Source organism: Taeniopygia guttata, chromosome 3 (genome assembly GCF_048771995.1).
Source record: "Taeniopygia guttata chromosome 3, bTaeGut7.mat, whole genome shotgun sequence".
Taxonomy (NCBI): domain Eukaryota; kingdom Metazoa; phylum Chordata; class Aves; order Passeriformes; family Estrildidae; genus Taeniopygia; species Taeniopygia guttata.
This window is the reverse complement of record NC_133027.1, coordinates 728,272-742,459: the sequence shown is the minus strand read 5'-3', so window position 1 is coordinate 742,459 and position 14,188 is coordinate 728,272. Positions and strand designations below refer to the sequence as shown.

General features: G+C 54.7%; 1 protein-coding gene across 1 annotated transcript in view; it reads left to right on the top strand.

Moving 5' to 3' along the window:
• The window catches only part of ASXL2 (ASXL transcriptional regulator 2), a 63,621-nt gene that overhangs the window by 8,887 nt on the left and 40,546 nt on the right, over window positions 1-14,188 (top strand). The window lies entirely within an intron of this gene.

Sequence of the window (14,188 nt, the reverse complement as noted above, 5' to 3'; positions counted from 1 at the left end):
GTCTGCTTCCCTCTGGTGTGGAGTCATTCAGGGGCAGGGACAGGGGTCAGAGTCTCTCTGCTCTGTTTCCACCTGAGCTGCACATCCCAGTTCTTGCTGGGGAGCTGAACCCCAGACTCGTTCAGGGGGCAGCCAGGAGAGCTGTCCCAGCTCAGCAGTGGGTTTGTCTGTCAAGCAGGGACATTTTCACTCATGTGTGACCTGGGATGGTTTTTCCTCTCCTTGTTTAGCCCTTGTTTGGAGAGGCAGCTGAGGTACCTTGTGTGAGTGTGTGACTCCTGCTTTGGGGCACTCGGGGACTCTCTGGGGATGCTCAGCAGTGCTCTGGCTCTTCCAGTGCCTTATCGAGGCTTGAAGTGCTTCAGGAGTTGGTTTTCTTTATTTCTGTGTGCTGGGAGGGTTGGAGAGGCTTCCCTTCTGCTCTTGCTGTCAAACAGTGATTCTGCAAGGAGGAATTTCAGTACAAGGGTTTGGGTTGTAGATGAGCCCTTCAGTAACAAACTGACTTTATTTACAGTCTCCACACACAGTGCACCTCCCTTAACCGGGCAGCAAATGTCCTTCAAATGTCATTTGTTGTGACAGTTGAGGCCACTGAGGCTTCCTGTCCATCTCTGAGCTGTTGTTTTCTCAAGGCCTGTGGGCAGCTTTGTGTTTTCCAGCCTTAAAAGGAAGGGAGGAGGGATGAGGGCTGAGGGCTGAGGTTTCCCCTGAGCTCCAGAGGGGAAGGAAGGCTCTTCAGAACCCTCCAGAAGAGCTGCCTGGGCTTGGGTTGGCTCCAGGGTTTGGGGGCACCTTTATCCTCAGGGCTCTGGGCTGGGACAGGTTGGACTGGGTGATCCCAGGGGGCTGTTCCAGCCTCAGTGATCCCAGGACTGTGCCAGCCCTGCCCTTGCTCTGTCTCCAGCACCTCGAGGGTGTGAAGCTGCTTGGCAATCTCCATCATGAACATTTTCTTCATTGAAAGAAGAGGTGATGCTATTTTGAGCTGGGATTTTGAGCTGATCCCACTCCCCACTGTGGTGGTGCAGCCTGGGGAAGGAGCTGTGCCAGGGGTGTGAGAGCCCCTCCAACCCCATCAGGACACTTTGGACACTCTGAACACCCCACAGGAGCTCAGTGCCTCAGGGGACATTCAGGCATTTGGGACAAACAATGTTTCTCCCATTCAGAAAACACGTAAGAATCATAGAGTCATTTGGGTTGAAAAGGAAGTTTGTGATTATCAGGTTTAATCATTAATTCAGCACTGCCAAGTCCACCACTAAACCATGTCCCCAACAGCCACATTTTGTGTCTTTTTAATACTTTCAGGAATGGTGACTCCACCACTTCCCTGGGCATCCTGTTCCAGTGCTCAGCAATCATTTCTGTGTGAAATTTTCTCCTGCTATTCCATCTAAACCTTCCCTGGAGCGACTAGATGTCGTTTCCTCTTGTCCTCTAGCTGGGAGAAGGGACCCAACCCCACCTTTTGACAGCCTTCTTTCAGGTGGTTCTAAGGAGCAGTAATAATAATAATAATAATAATGATAATAATAGTACCCTCCTTTCCTCCAGGCTAAAGCAGCCCAGCTCTTTCAGCTGCTCCTCATGAGACTTTGCTCCTGGTCCTTTGCCAGCTCTGCTGCCCTTCCCTAGAAGAGCTGCTGGCAGGGAGTTCAGGGAAGCAGCGTGGCTGGGTTTGGGCCAAATTGTGCCAAACCTTTGCCAGGTGGCACTGGAGGTTTGGCTTCCTCAGGAAGTTCCTGTGAAGCAAATCCAAGCCCAAGCCATTTGTCAGCATTATTCAGCATGACAGAGTCACTCAGTAGACACAAATCAAAGATTTTTCACTTAAATCCAGTGGCAGTGAGCACATCACAAGCACCAGTCGTGAACATTTAAGTGGAGTGTGGTATGGAAAAACTTTAATACAGAAAATTTTTAATTTTTTTTAATGTAGGGCATTACATAAGGTAAACAAAGTGACTCAGAGCTGACTTCAAGCTGTTCCTAGAAGTACTTAGTGTAATTTGAAACCAGACTTCTAGTTAGTTCATGTGGACTTTTCCACATGTTCCTGTGGAAGGTTTTTGGAGATAATTTGAGCAGGTCACCGCGCTTCACATTAAGAAAAAAAACCCAAAAGAAAAAAGCAGGTTTTGATCTGGATTAAGCACAACTGGTTGCCAGAGGAGGCTGAGCCTAGCAAAATGAAACCAGAAATTATAAATATATCCAAGTAACAGAAGCAGCAGTGTAATAGCAAATCTTGGATCAGTCGGTGAGCAGCAGCAAAGTGCAGCACCACACTCTGAGAAGGGACAAAATCCTTGTCAGACTGGACTCAGCCAGATTCAGTGGCAGCAGCAGAGGTGGCTGTGCCATGGCAGAAATCCTGGCAGCTCCTGGTGGTGCCCTGCTGTGCCCCCTGCCCGGGCAGGAGGGCTGGGCACGGCTTCTCCTGGGGGCTTCTCTTGGGGGCTTCTCTTGGGGTCTTCCTTGTGGGGTCTTCCTTTTTGGGGTCTTCCTTTTTGGGGGCTTCCTTTTGGGGGCTTCCTTTTGGGGCTTCCTTTTGGGGGCTTCCTTGTGGGGCTTCTGTGCAGCTGTGGGACCCTGACCTCATCCCTGTCTGCTCTGGCTCCTTTTGGGGGTTTCCTTTTGGGGTCTTCCTTTTGGGGTCTTCCTTTTGGGGTCTTCCTTTTGGGGTCTTCCTTTTGGGGGCTTCCTTTTGGGGGCTTCCTTTTGGGGGCTTCTTTGTGGGGCTTCTTTGTGGGGCTTCCTTGTGGGGGCTTCCTTTTGGGGCTGCTGTGCAGCTGTGGGACTCTGACCTCATCCCTGTCTGCTCTGGCTCCTTTTGGGGCTTCCTTTTGAGGGCTTGGCTTCCTTTTGGGGTCATCCTTTTGGGGTCATCCTTTTGGGGTCATCCTTTTGGGGTCTTCCTTTTGGGGGCTTCCTTGTGGGGCTTCCTTGTGGGGCTTCTTTGTGGGGTCATCCTTTTGGGGTCATCCTTTTGGGGTCATCCTTTTGGGGTCATCCTTTTGGGGTCATCCTTTTGGGGTCTTCCTTGTGGGGCTTCCTTGTGGGGCTTCGGGGCTCCTGTGCAGCTGTGGGACCCTGACCTCATCCCTGTCTGCTCTGGCTCCTTTTTGGGTCTTCCTTGTGGGGGCTTCCTTGTGGGGGCTTCCTTGTGGGGGCTTCCTTGTGGGGGCTTCCTTGTGGGGGCTTCCTTTTGGGGGCTTCCTTTTGGGGTCTTCCTTTTGGGGGTTTCCTTGTGGGGCTTCCTTTTGGGGCTTTGGGGCTCCTGTGCAGCTGTGGGACTCTGACCTCATCCCTGTCTGCTCTGGCTCCTTTTGGGGGCTTCCTTTTGGGGGCTTCCTTTTGGGGGCTTCCTTTTGGGGGCTTCCTTTTGGGGGCTTCTCTTGGGGTCTTCCTTGTGGGGTCTTCCTTGTGGGGTCTTCCTTGTGGGGCTTCCTTGTGGAGCTTTGGGGCTCCTGTGCAGCTGTGGGATCCTGACCTCATCTCTGTCTGCTCTGGCTCCTTTTGGGGGCTTCCTTTTGGGGGCTTCCTTGTGGGGCTTCCTTGTGGGCACTGGGACAGGTGACAGTGGGACAATAGTGACATTTAATCTCCAGCTGCATCCCCAGCAGCTGGCCAGCGGGCACATGGTGGCACTGGGACAGTGGTGGCACTGGGACAGTGGTGACACTGGGAAATGGTGACAGTGGGACAGTGGTGGCACTGGGACAATGGTGACACTGGGGCAGTGGTGACACCGGGACAGTGGTGGCACTGGGGCAGGTGACAGTGGGACAGTGGTGACACTGGGACAGTGGTGACACTGGGAAATGGTGACAGTGGGAAATGGTGACACTGGGACAGGTGACAGTGGGACATTGGTGACATTTCATCTCCAGCTGCATCCCCAGCAGCTGGCCAGCGGGCACATGGTGGCACTGGGGCAGTGGTGACACTGGGAAATGGTGACAGTAGGACAATGGTGACACTGGGAAATGGTGACAGTGGGAAATGGTGGCAGTGGGACAGTGGTGACACTGGGACAATGGTGACAGTGGGACAATGGTGACAGTGGGACAGTGGTGACACTGGGACAATGGTGGTACTGGAACAGTGGTGACACTGGGACAGTGGTGGCACTGGGAAATGGTGGCACTGGGACAGTAGTGACACTGGGAAATGGTGACACTGGGACAATGGTGACAGTGGGACAGTGGTGACACTGGGACAGTAGTGACACTGGGACAGTGGTGGCACTGGGGCATGTGACAGTGGGACAATGGTGACATTTCATCTCCAGCTGCATCCCCAGCAGCTGGCCAGCGGGCACGTGGTGGCACTGGGACAGTGGTGACACTGGGAAATGGTGACAGTGGGACAGTGGTGACAGTGGGACAGTGGTGACACTGGGACAGTGGTGGCAGTGGGGCAGGTGACAGTGGGGCAGTGGTGACACGGGGACAATGGTGGCACTGGGACAGGTGACAGTGGGGCAGTGGTGACACTGGGAAATGGTGACAGTGGGACAGTGGTGACACTGGGACAGTATTGACACTGGGAAATGGTGGCACTGGGACAGTGGTGACACTGGGACAGGTGACAGTGGGACAATGGTGACATTTAATCTCCAGCTGCATCCCCAGCAGCTGGCCAGCGGGCACATGGTGGCACTGGGACAGTGGTGGCACTGGGACAGTGGTGACACTGGGAAATGGTGACACTGGGACAATGGTGACACTGGAAAATGGTGACACTGGGACAGTGGTGACACTGGGAAATGGTGGCACTGGGACAGTGGTGACACTGGGACAGTGGTGACACTGGGAAATGGTGACAGTGGGACAATGGTGACATTTCATCTCCAGCTGCATCCCCAGCAGCTGGCCAGCGGGCACATGGTGGCACTGGGGCAGTGGTGACAGTGGCCAATGGTGGCATTCAGACAATAGTGACATTGGGACAGTGGTGACAATGGGAGAATGGGAACTTGTGACATTGAGACCATGGTGACAGTGGGAAATGGGAAATGGTGACATTGGGACAATGGCAAATGGTGACATTGGGACAGTGGTGATGATGGGAAATGGTGACATTGGCACAGTGGTGACAGTGGGAAATGGTGACACTGGGACATTGGGAAATGGTGACATTGGGACAGTGGTGACAGTGGGAAATGGTGACACTGGGACATTGGGAAATGGTGACATTGGGACAGTGGTGACAGTGGGAAATGGTGACAATGGGACATTGGGAAATGGTGACATTGGGACAGTGGTGACAGTGGGAAATGGTGACAATGGGAAATGGTGACATTGGGACATTGGTGACATTGGGACGCTGGTGACAATGGGAAATTCAGGGATGTAAGCTCCAAGACCAGAAACCCAGAGTGGTTCTGTAGGGGTTCACTCCTGGTTTTCCCCACAAAAATCCACCCTAGACACCAAACCTCTCCTGGCCTGTGGGGCTGCTGTAATCCTGCTGGGATTTGGGATAATCCTACTGGGATTCGGGACAATCCTGCTGGGATTTGGGACAATCCTGTTGGGATTCGGGACAATCCTGCTGGGATTTGGGACAATCCTGCTGGGATTTGGGACAATCCTGCTGGGATTCAGGAGAATCCTGCTGGGATTTGGGACAATCCTGCTGGGATTCAGGAGAATCCTGCTGGGATTCGGGACAATCCTGCTGGGATTCAGGAGAATCCTGCTGGGATTTGGGACAATCCTTTTGGGATTCAGGACAATCCTGCTGGGATTCGGGACAATCCTGCTGGGATTTGGGACAATCCTGCTGGGATTCAGGACAATCCTGCTGGGATTTGGGACAATCCTGCTGGGATTTGGGACAATCCTGCTGGGATTTGGGACAATCCTGGTGGGATTAGGGATAATCCTGTTGGGATTCAGGACAGTCCTGCTGGGATTTGGGACAATCCTGCTGGGATTCAGGACAATGACAATCCTGTTGGGATTTGGGACAATCCTGCTGGGATTCGGGACAATCCTGCTGGGATTCAGGACAATCCTGCTGGGATTCAGGGCAATCCTGCTGGGATTCGGGACAATCCTGCTGGGATTCAGGAGAATCCTGCTGGGATTCAGGACAATCCTGCTGGGATTTGGGACAATCCTGTTGGGATTCAGGAGAATCCTGCTGGGATTCAGGACAATCCTGCTGGGATTCAGGACAATCCCGTTGGAATTTGTTCAGACGGAGGGGTTGGGCTGGATTCCTGTGGGTCTCTTCCAGCTCAGGATATCCTGTGATTCTCTGGAGCTGTTTATTCTCCATTTGGAGCTGGCTTTTCCAGGAGCTGGCTGGGAGCTTTGGAAGCTGCTGGGAGCTCAGGGCACTTTCAGAATGACCATGGTGTCTTTTGACAGTTGAGCAGGGAGGTCCCCAGGGAGGGAGGTGGCTCTGGGATGTCCCAGTTGGACAGGGAGGTCCCCAAGGAGGGAGGTGGCTCTGGGATCTCCTCCTCTGCTGCTCCTCCAGCCCTTTCCGAGCCGTGTGACAGCTCAGTGTGAAATGTGGCCTTTCATGGCACCTGGCTTCTGATGATGTTGGAATCTGTGGGTATTGGTGATTCTGAGATTGTAGAAAGTCTCTGTCTTTCTGCCCTGTTGCCAAAGCAGAAGCCATAATTGGTCTGTGCTGTTTCCAGGTTGTTTATTCTGTTTATCTCTAACATGTTCTGCTGCCCTGCCGCAGCTCTGTCCTGCAGGGCAGCGTGTGGGGCTCTGCCCTCAGTGGGATGTTACAAACATTAAATACCACAAACTACCTGTGCTGGATTTACAATAACGTGCCAATATCTGTCACCTACGTTGGACAGTGTGTCCCCAGCCTGAACCAACAGAAAAATGCCAACACCACAGTGAAACATGGAGGGCATGAAGAAGGAGGAAAAGGACAAGACACACCCAATTTCCTCCATCTTGTCCCCTTTGAACCCCTCATCTAGAAACCTAAAATTTTACTTTTGCACCCGTGTCACACTTAATTATTTCTCTTATCAAACACTCAGAGCTGGTAATTCATCCTGTAAGATTGAAAACTCTTTTCCATGGACAGAGATCACAGCCAGTGTCTCTGGGGGCTCTGTCCAGGGGGGTTCCTGATCCCTGCCAGGGTCCCAGACCTGCCAGGGCAGCCAGAGGGAATTCCTGGATTCCCACATGATGCCAGGGGATTGTCCACTCCTCCCTGACCTCCTTTCTGCGTGAAAGCTGGTCAGCATTTGGCTAATTGGATGAGTGGAGCAGATCCTGCAATCTGGGTCAGGTCCTTCCCCCCGGGGCTCCTGCCGTGTTTTCTGGGGTGACTGAGCAGGAATTTCACATCCACTCTGGGCTTTTCCAGCTGACCCACTTCTGTCTCAGGCTGGCCCTGAGGGGTGATTCCATTGCAGCCTCTTGGAATGCTCTCCTGGGAAGGGATGTGGGGCTGAGCTGTAACCAGATGATCGAGTTTTCTGCCTGATGCAGGTGGGAACTGCTCAGCTGCTGTGCCTTCGTGGATTTAGGAAGTTTAAGTTCTGTTTCCAGGAAGGAACCCGAGTGTAAGTGCTGATTGTGTTTGTAACATCAGTTATAAATCCAGTTTTAAATCCCTCTTTGCATAAGGGAATAACCAGTAGGAGGAATTCCAAAGTGCATTTTTGCCAAAGCGTGCTGAGAGTATTTGTGCTCTGAGGTGCTCCTTCACATCCAGCCGTGCAGGATCTCTGGATTAAACCTTGATGGGCTGGTAAAAACACCCCCAAAGAACCCCTTCAAACACAGCTTTTCATTCTGAACACTGGCACGATGCCCTGTCAGCTTTAGGTGGCCCTGCCACGGCAGGGGTGGCACTGGGTGGGCATCGAGGTCCCTTCCCAGCCAGACCACTCTGGGATTCAGTGTTGGTGCTGCCCCTGCTGAGGGGTGGATCAGCCCCTGTCCCTGTCCCTGTCCTGCCCCACCTTTCCTGAGTGAGTCCTTGCCCTGGTGTCACGTCCCCGTGGTGTCCTGTGTGTCACCGTGATGTCCTGTGTGTCACCATGATGTCCTGTGTGTCACTGTGACATCCTGTGTGTCCCCCTGGCGTCCTGCCTGTCCCCGTGGTGTCCTGTGTGTCCCCACAGTGTCCTGCCTTTCATTGTGGTGTCCTGTGTGTCACCATGGTGTCCTGCCTGTCCCCTGGTGTCCTGTGTGTCACCATGGTGTCCTGCCTTTCATTGTGATGTCCTGTGTGTCACCATGGCATCCTGCCTGTCACTGTGATGTCCTGTGTGTCACCACAGTGTCCTGCCTGTCACTGTGATGTCCTGTGTGTCACCATGGTGTCCTGTCTGTCCCTGTGGTGTCCTGTGTGTCCCCACAGTGTCCTGCCTGTCCCCGTGGTGTCCTGTGTGTCCCCACAGGGTTCTGTGTGTCCCCGTGGTGTCCTGTGTGTCCCCACAGTGTCCTGCCTGTCACTGTGATGTCCTGTGTGTCCCCCTGGTGTCCTGTGTGTCACCATGGTGTTCTGTGTGTCCCCACGGTGTCCTTTCTGTCCCCGTGGTGTCCTGTGTGTCACCATGGTGTCCTTCCTGTCCCCTGGTGTCCTGTGTGTCCCCACAGTGTCCTGCCTGTCCCCTGGTGTCCTGTGTGTCCCCATGGTGTCCTGCCTGTCCCCGTGGTGTCCTGTGTGTCACCGTGGTCTCCTTCCTGTCCCCGTGGTGTCCTGTGTGTCACCACAGTGTCCTGTGTGTCCCCGTGGTGTCCTGTCTGTCACTGTGATGTCCTATGTGTCACCACAGTGTCCTGTCTGTCCCCATGGTGTCCTGTGTGTCCCCCGGTGTTCTGTGTGTCCCCACAGTGTCCTGCCTGTCCCCATGGTGCCCCTCCCTGGGGCTCCGTGCCCCTCCCTGGGGCTCCAATCCCCTCCCTGGGACTCCAATCCCCTCCCTGGGGCTCCGTGCCCCTCCCTGGGGCTCCGTGCCCCTCCCTGGGGCTCCAATCCCCTCCCTGGGGCTCCGTGCCCCTCCCTGGGGCTCCGTGCCCATCCCTGGGGCTCCGTGCCCATCCCTGGGGCTCCAATCCCCTCCCTGGGGCTCCAATCCCCTCCCTGGTGCTCCGTGCCCATCCCTGGGGCTGCATTTCCCTCCCTGGGGCTCCCTGCCCCTCCCTGGGGCTCCGTGCCCATCCCTGGGGCTCCGTGCCCATCCCTGGGGCTCCATACCCATCCCTGGGGCTCCGTGCCCATCCCTGGGGCTCCAATCCCCTCCCTGGGGCTCCAATCCCCTCCCTGGGGCTCCAATCCCCTCCCTGGGGCTCCAATCCCATCCCTGGGGCTCCGTGCCCATCCCTGGGGCTCTGTGCCCATCCCTGGGTCTCTGTGCCCCTCCCTGGGGCTCCGTGCCCATCCCTGGGGCTCCGTGCCCATCCCTGGGGCTCCGTGCCCATCCCTGGGGCTCCATTCCCATCCCTGGGGCTCCGTGCCCATCCCTGGGGCTCCATACCCCTCCTTGAGGCTCCGTGCCCATCCCTGGGGCTCCGTGCCCATCTCTGGAGCTCCAATCCCCTCCCTGGGGCTCCGTGCCCATCCCTGGTGCTCCGTGCCCATCCCTGGGGCTCCGTGCCCATCCCTGGGGCTCCATACCCCTCCTTGGGGCTCCATACCCCTCCTTGGGGCTCCGTGCCCATCCCTGGGGCTCCGTGCCCATCTCTGGAGCTCCAATCCCCTCCCTGGGGCTCCGTGCCCCTCCCTGGGGCTCTGTGCCCATCCCTGGGGCTCCAATCCCCTCCCTGGGGCTCCAATCCCCTCCCTGGGGCTCCAGTCCCCTCCCTGGGGCTCCAATCCCATCCCTGGGGCTCTGTGCCCATCCCTGGGGCTCCAATCCCCTCCCTGGGGCTCTGTGCCCATCCCTGTGGGAGTTGGTGGAAGAGCAGCTTTTTCCTTTGGGAATTCTTGAGTCCTCCCATTCTGTTCCAAAGTTTGGAAATGCCAGTGGACAGCACGGCCAGAGCAGGAGGGATCCTCTGGGCAGCAGGAAGCAGAAAGTGAACTTGGAGTTCAGCAAAACCAGAATTAAAAGGGGTTGGAAGAATCATTGGGGTGGGGAAAGCCTTCCAAACCCAACCAAGGCGTAAAGTGAGGAAATGGATTTTCCCCTGGTGATCCTGGATTTTTTGGAAGCAGAAAACTGGGCCAGCAGGGGTTGGGACGAGGTGATTTTAAGGTCCCTTCCAGCCCCAACCATTCTGTGATTCCTGGACCAGGACGGGGTTCAGGATACTCAGTGAGGAGTGATAAAACAGGGAATTGTTGTAGGGAGAGCTCCCCTGGCACAGGTGCCCAGAGCAGCTGTGGCTGCCCCTGGCAGTGCCCAGGCCAGGCTGGACAGGGCTTGGAGCAGCTGGGACAGGGAAAAGTGTCCCTGCCATGGCAGGGGTGGCACTGGGTGAGCTTTAGACTCCCTTCCCACCAAACCAGTCCAGGATTAACGTTTCTGGTTAACAATGAGCCGAGTTTCCTCTCAGACTCTGTCTTATTTATTTACACACAGTGACTAAAAATGACTCTGGTGAAGGTCTGGGATGGGATTTAAAGGGCAGAGGAGAGGGGAGAAGGCACTTAAGGTGTATCAATTCTTTAAAGGTGTATCTGTTTTGTTGAGAGTCTGTTTAATCCTCACTCCTGGTTCTTCTAGACCAGCCTGTCAGGCAGCTGCTGCAGCTGGAGGTGTGAAGTGCTTGGTTTATCTGGGAGGCTGAGAGCTGCTATGAAACATTTCCTGGAGAGCGCAGCTGAGGCTCTTATCAGGGCAGTGCCCCTGATCTGGGCTGGCACCTGCTCTGGCTGTCCCCAGGGCTGGGCTCACCCAGCACAAGAGCTCTGATGCTGGGCCAGGACAGCAGCGGGGTTAGCCACAGAGCCAGGGAGGGTGGGAACGGCCTCCAGGATCAGGGAGTGCAGCCCAGTGCTGGGCTCTGTGCCTTGTGCTCTGGGATTGGTGTGCTTTGGGGGTTCTGGGATCCACCCGTGTGCTTTGGGGGTTCTGGGGTCCACCCGTGTGCTTTGGGGGTTCTGGGGTCCACCCGTGTGCTCTGGGGGTTCTGGGGTCCACCTGTGTGCTTTGGGGGTTGTAGGAACCACCCGTGTGCTTTGGGGGTTCTGGGAACCACCTGTGTGTTTTGGGGGTTCTGGGATCCACCTGACTTTTGGAAACACATCCTGAGTCCCTCATGGGGGACACTCAGGACAGGAGAGACCTGGAGGGGCTGGAGCGTGTCCAGGGAAGGGAACGGAGCCCCAGGAGGGGCTGGGGGAGCTGGGAAGGGGCTCAGCCTGGAGAAAAGTGTTGGAATCTGTGGGTATTGATGATTCCGAGATTGTAGAAAGTCTCTGTCTTTCTGCCCCGTTGCCAAAGCAGAAGCCATAATTGGTCTGTGCTGGTTTCAAGGTTGTTTATTCTGTTTATCTCTAACATGTTCTGCTGCCCTGCCGCAGCTCTGTCCTGCAGGGCAGCGTGTGGGGCTCTGCCCTCAGTGGGATGGTACAAACATTAAATATCACAAACTACCTGTGCTGGATTTACAATAACGTGCCAATGTAACACCCCTCAGTGGGATGGTACAAACATTAAATACCACAAACTACCTGTGCTGGATTTACAATAACGTGCCAATATCTGTCACCTACGTTGGACAGTGTGTCCACAGCCTAAACCAACAGAAAAATGCCAACACCACAGTGAAACATGGAGGGCATGAAGAAGGAGGAAAAGGACAAGGCACACCCAATTTCCTCCATCTTGTCCCCTCTGAACCCCTAATCTAGAATCCTAAAATTTTACTTTTGCACCTGTGTCACACTTAATTATTACTCTTATCAAACACTCAGAGCTGGTAATTCATCCTGTAAGATTGAAAACTCTTTTCCATGGACAGAGATCACAGCCAGTGTCTCTGGGGGCTCTGTCCAGGGGGGTTCCTGACCCCTGCCAGGGTCCCAGGCCTGCCAGGGCAGCCAGAGGGAATTCCTGGATTCCCACAGAGGTGGAGCAGCTCTGCCCTGGCTGAGGTTCCCTGGTGGAACACAGCCTTCACTGGGGGTGCCTGCTGACAAATTAATCAATTGTGCTGCTGCTGCTGCTCCAGGCTGAGCCACATCCCGGGAAGGAAAGCTGGGATGGCACAGTGCCCACGAGGAAAATGCCCAGCAGAGTTTGGTGTGGTGGAAATGGCCCTGAGTGCCCCGTGGATGGGCTCTCAGCACTGCTTCACTCCTCTCCTGATGTCACCAGCTGCACTGAAAAGCTGAAATGGAGGATGGAAATGGAGGTATTCTTCATTTCTGGCCTTCCCTGGGCTGCCAGCTTGGGATGCAGCTCCAGGCTGGTGAGGATGAGCACAGCCCAGGGGGTGATGGAAACCAAAACCTGCACTGGCCTGCCTGAGATCACTCTGCAAACAGCCCAGCTCTGGATCCTTCTGCTGTGGGCTTACAGCAGAGCTGGGGTGAGTGGGAATGAGAGACTTTGAGTGATTAGTTATTGGGCTAAAAAAGTGAAAATAAGCCCCACTCAATCTTACAGAGCATCTGGGGCTGCCCCTGGATCCCTGGCAGTGCCCAGGGCCAGGCTGGATGGGGCTGGGAGTGACCTGGGGTGCTGGAAGGTATCCCTGCCATGGCAGGGGTGGCACTGGATGGGCTTTAGGGCCCCTTCCCACCCAAACCATTCCGTGGTGGGAAATGGGGACAGTGGTGACGACGGGAAGCGGTGACATTGGGACAATGGTGACATTGGGACAGTTTTAACATCACTTAAGAGATTTTCTAACATGGGGCCATCAGCTGGAGCCTCCAGAGCTGAAAGGAAGGATTTGTTCTGGGAGCAGGGAGGTGCTGCAGCTCAGCAGGGCCTGGCAGAGCCTTCCCAGGAGAGCTGGACTGGGATGTCCTGCTGGGATGGATGTCCTGCTGGGATGGATGTCCTGCTGGGATAGATGCCCTGCTGGGATAAGCTGCTGTTCCTGAGGGAATGAGGGCCAGGTCCTGCAGGGCTGTGGGTTCTGCTCCAGGGAGGAATGGGAGCTGCTCCTCTCCTTCTGCAGAGTCACCCTGGGCTTTGTGCTGAGCACTCTGGGCTGAGCCTGAGCCAGGCCTGGCTTTGATGTGCTGGGCTGGGGTCAGAAGCTGATGGTTTAGAGGAAACCAGACATTTCCTGCCCATCCTCCTCCCCAGCACAAATTCGGCCTGAAATATCCCAGTGACGTGTGCCATTGTGGGTGTGGAGTTGGTTAGAAGTGTGTGATGGCACAGGGTGGAAAACTCAGAGTTTGGGGTTTTAGGATATAATAATATAGAGAGAGCTGAGATGGAGGTTTTAGGGCAGTGCCTGCTTCTTCTCCAGGGTTTGGGTGGTATTTTGTAATTGGACAGAAAAGACTTTGAGGGATCAGTTATTGGGTTAACAGTGAAAATAATCTAGGTGTCATTTCTTAATTAGATAATTTAGCCTTAAAAGACCCTGTACCAAGAGATGGCCATTGTGTGCCTTGTTAGTGAAAGACTGCAGAACTCACTGCTGTGAGACCTTAACATAAATAAAAAATAATAAACACCTGGCTCTGACTGTGAACCATCATCTCAAGTACTTTCAATCCTGACCTCAACAGAGGCAGAAAAAAACCCCAAAACCCAACATTGATTGGTGCCCCCTGTGAGGACACCTGTTGAGGGTGGGACCTCCCTGAAGAAACAGAAATGAGGTGCAGCTGTGAGCTAAAAGGAACACCCCAGCAGTGTCAAACCCCATTTCCTTCAGCTTTAGCACTTCCAGCCACGCTGTTGAAGGTCAGCAGAAGGATTTGGAGTTTTGGAAGTGTGGCTGAGGTACTGGGCAGTTCCTGCAGCATTCCCAGTGCAGTTCCTGCAGCATTCCCAGTGCAGTTCCTGCCTGGGGAGCTGCAGGAGCATTTCATTCTGCAGGAAGTGCTGTCTGAGGAAATAAAATGGGAATTGCACTGAGAAAAGTCCTTTAGCCAACCTCTGGAACCTCTCTGCTCCTTCAGGGGCTGCTGGGCAGGTGTGGAGGGTCTGTAGTTCTCCCTGGGTTGTGTCCTTGCAGAAGTGCAAGCCATGAAATGGAGGTTTTGGTGCAGCTGAATGGAAATTCAGAATGCAAAGGAATAACTGCCATGAAATGGAGGT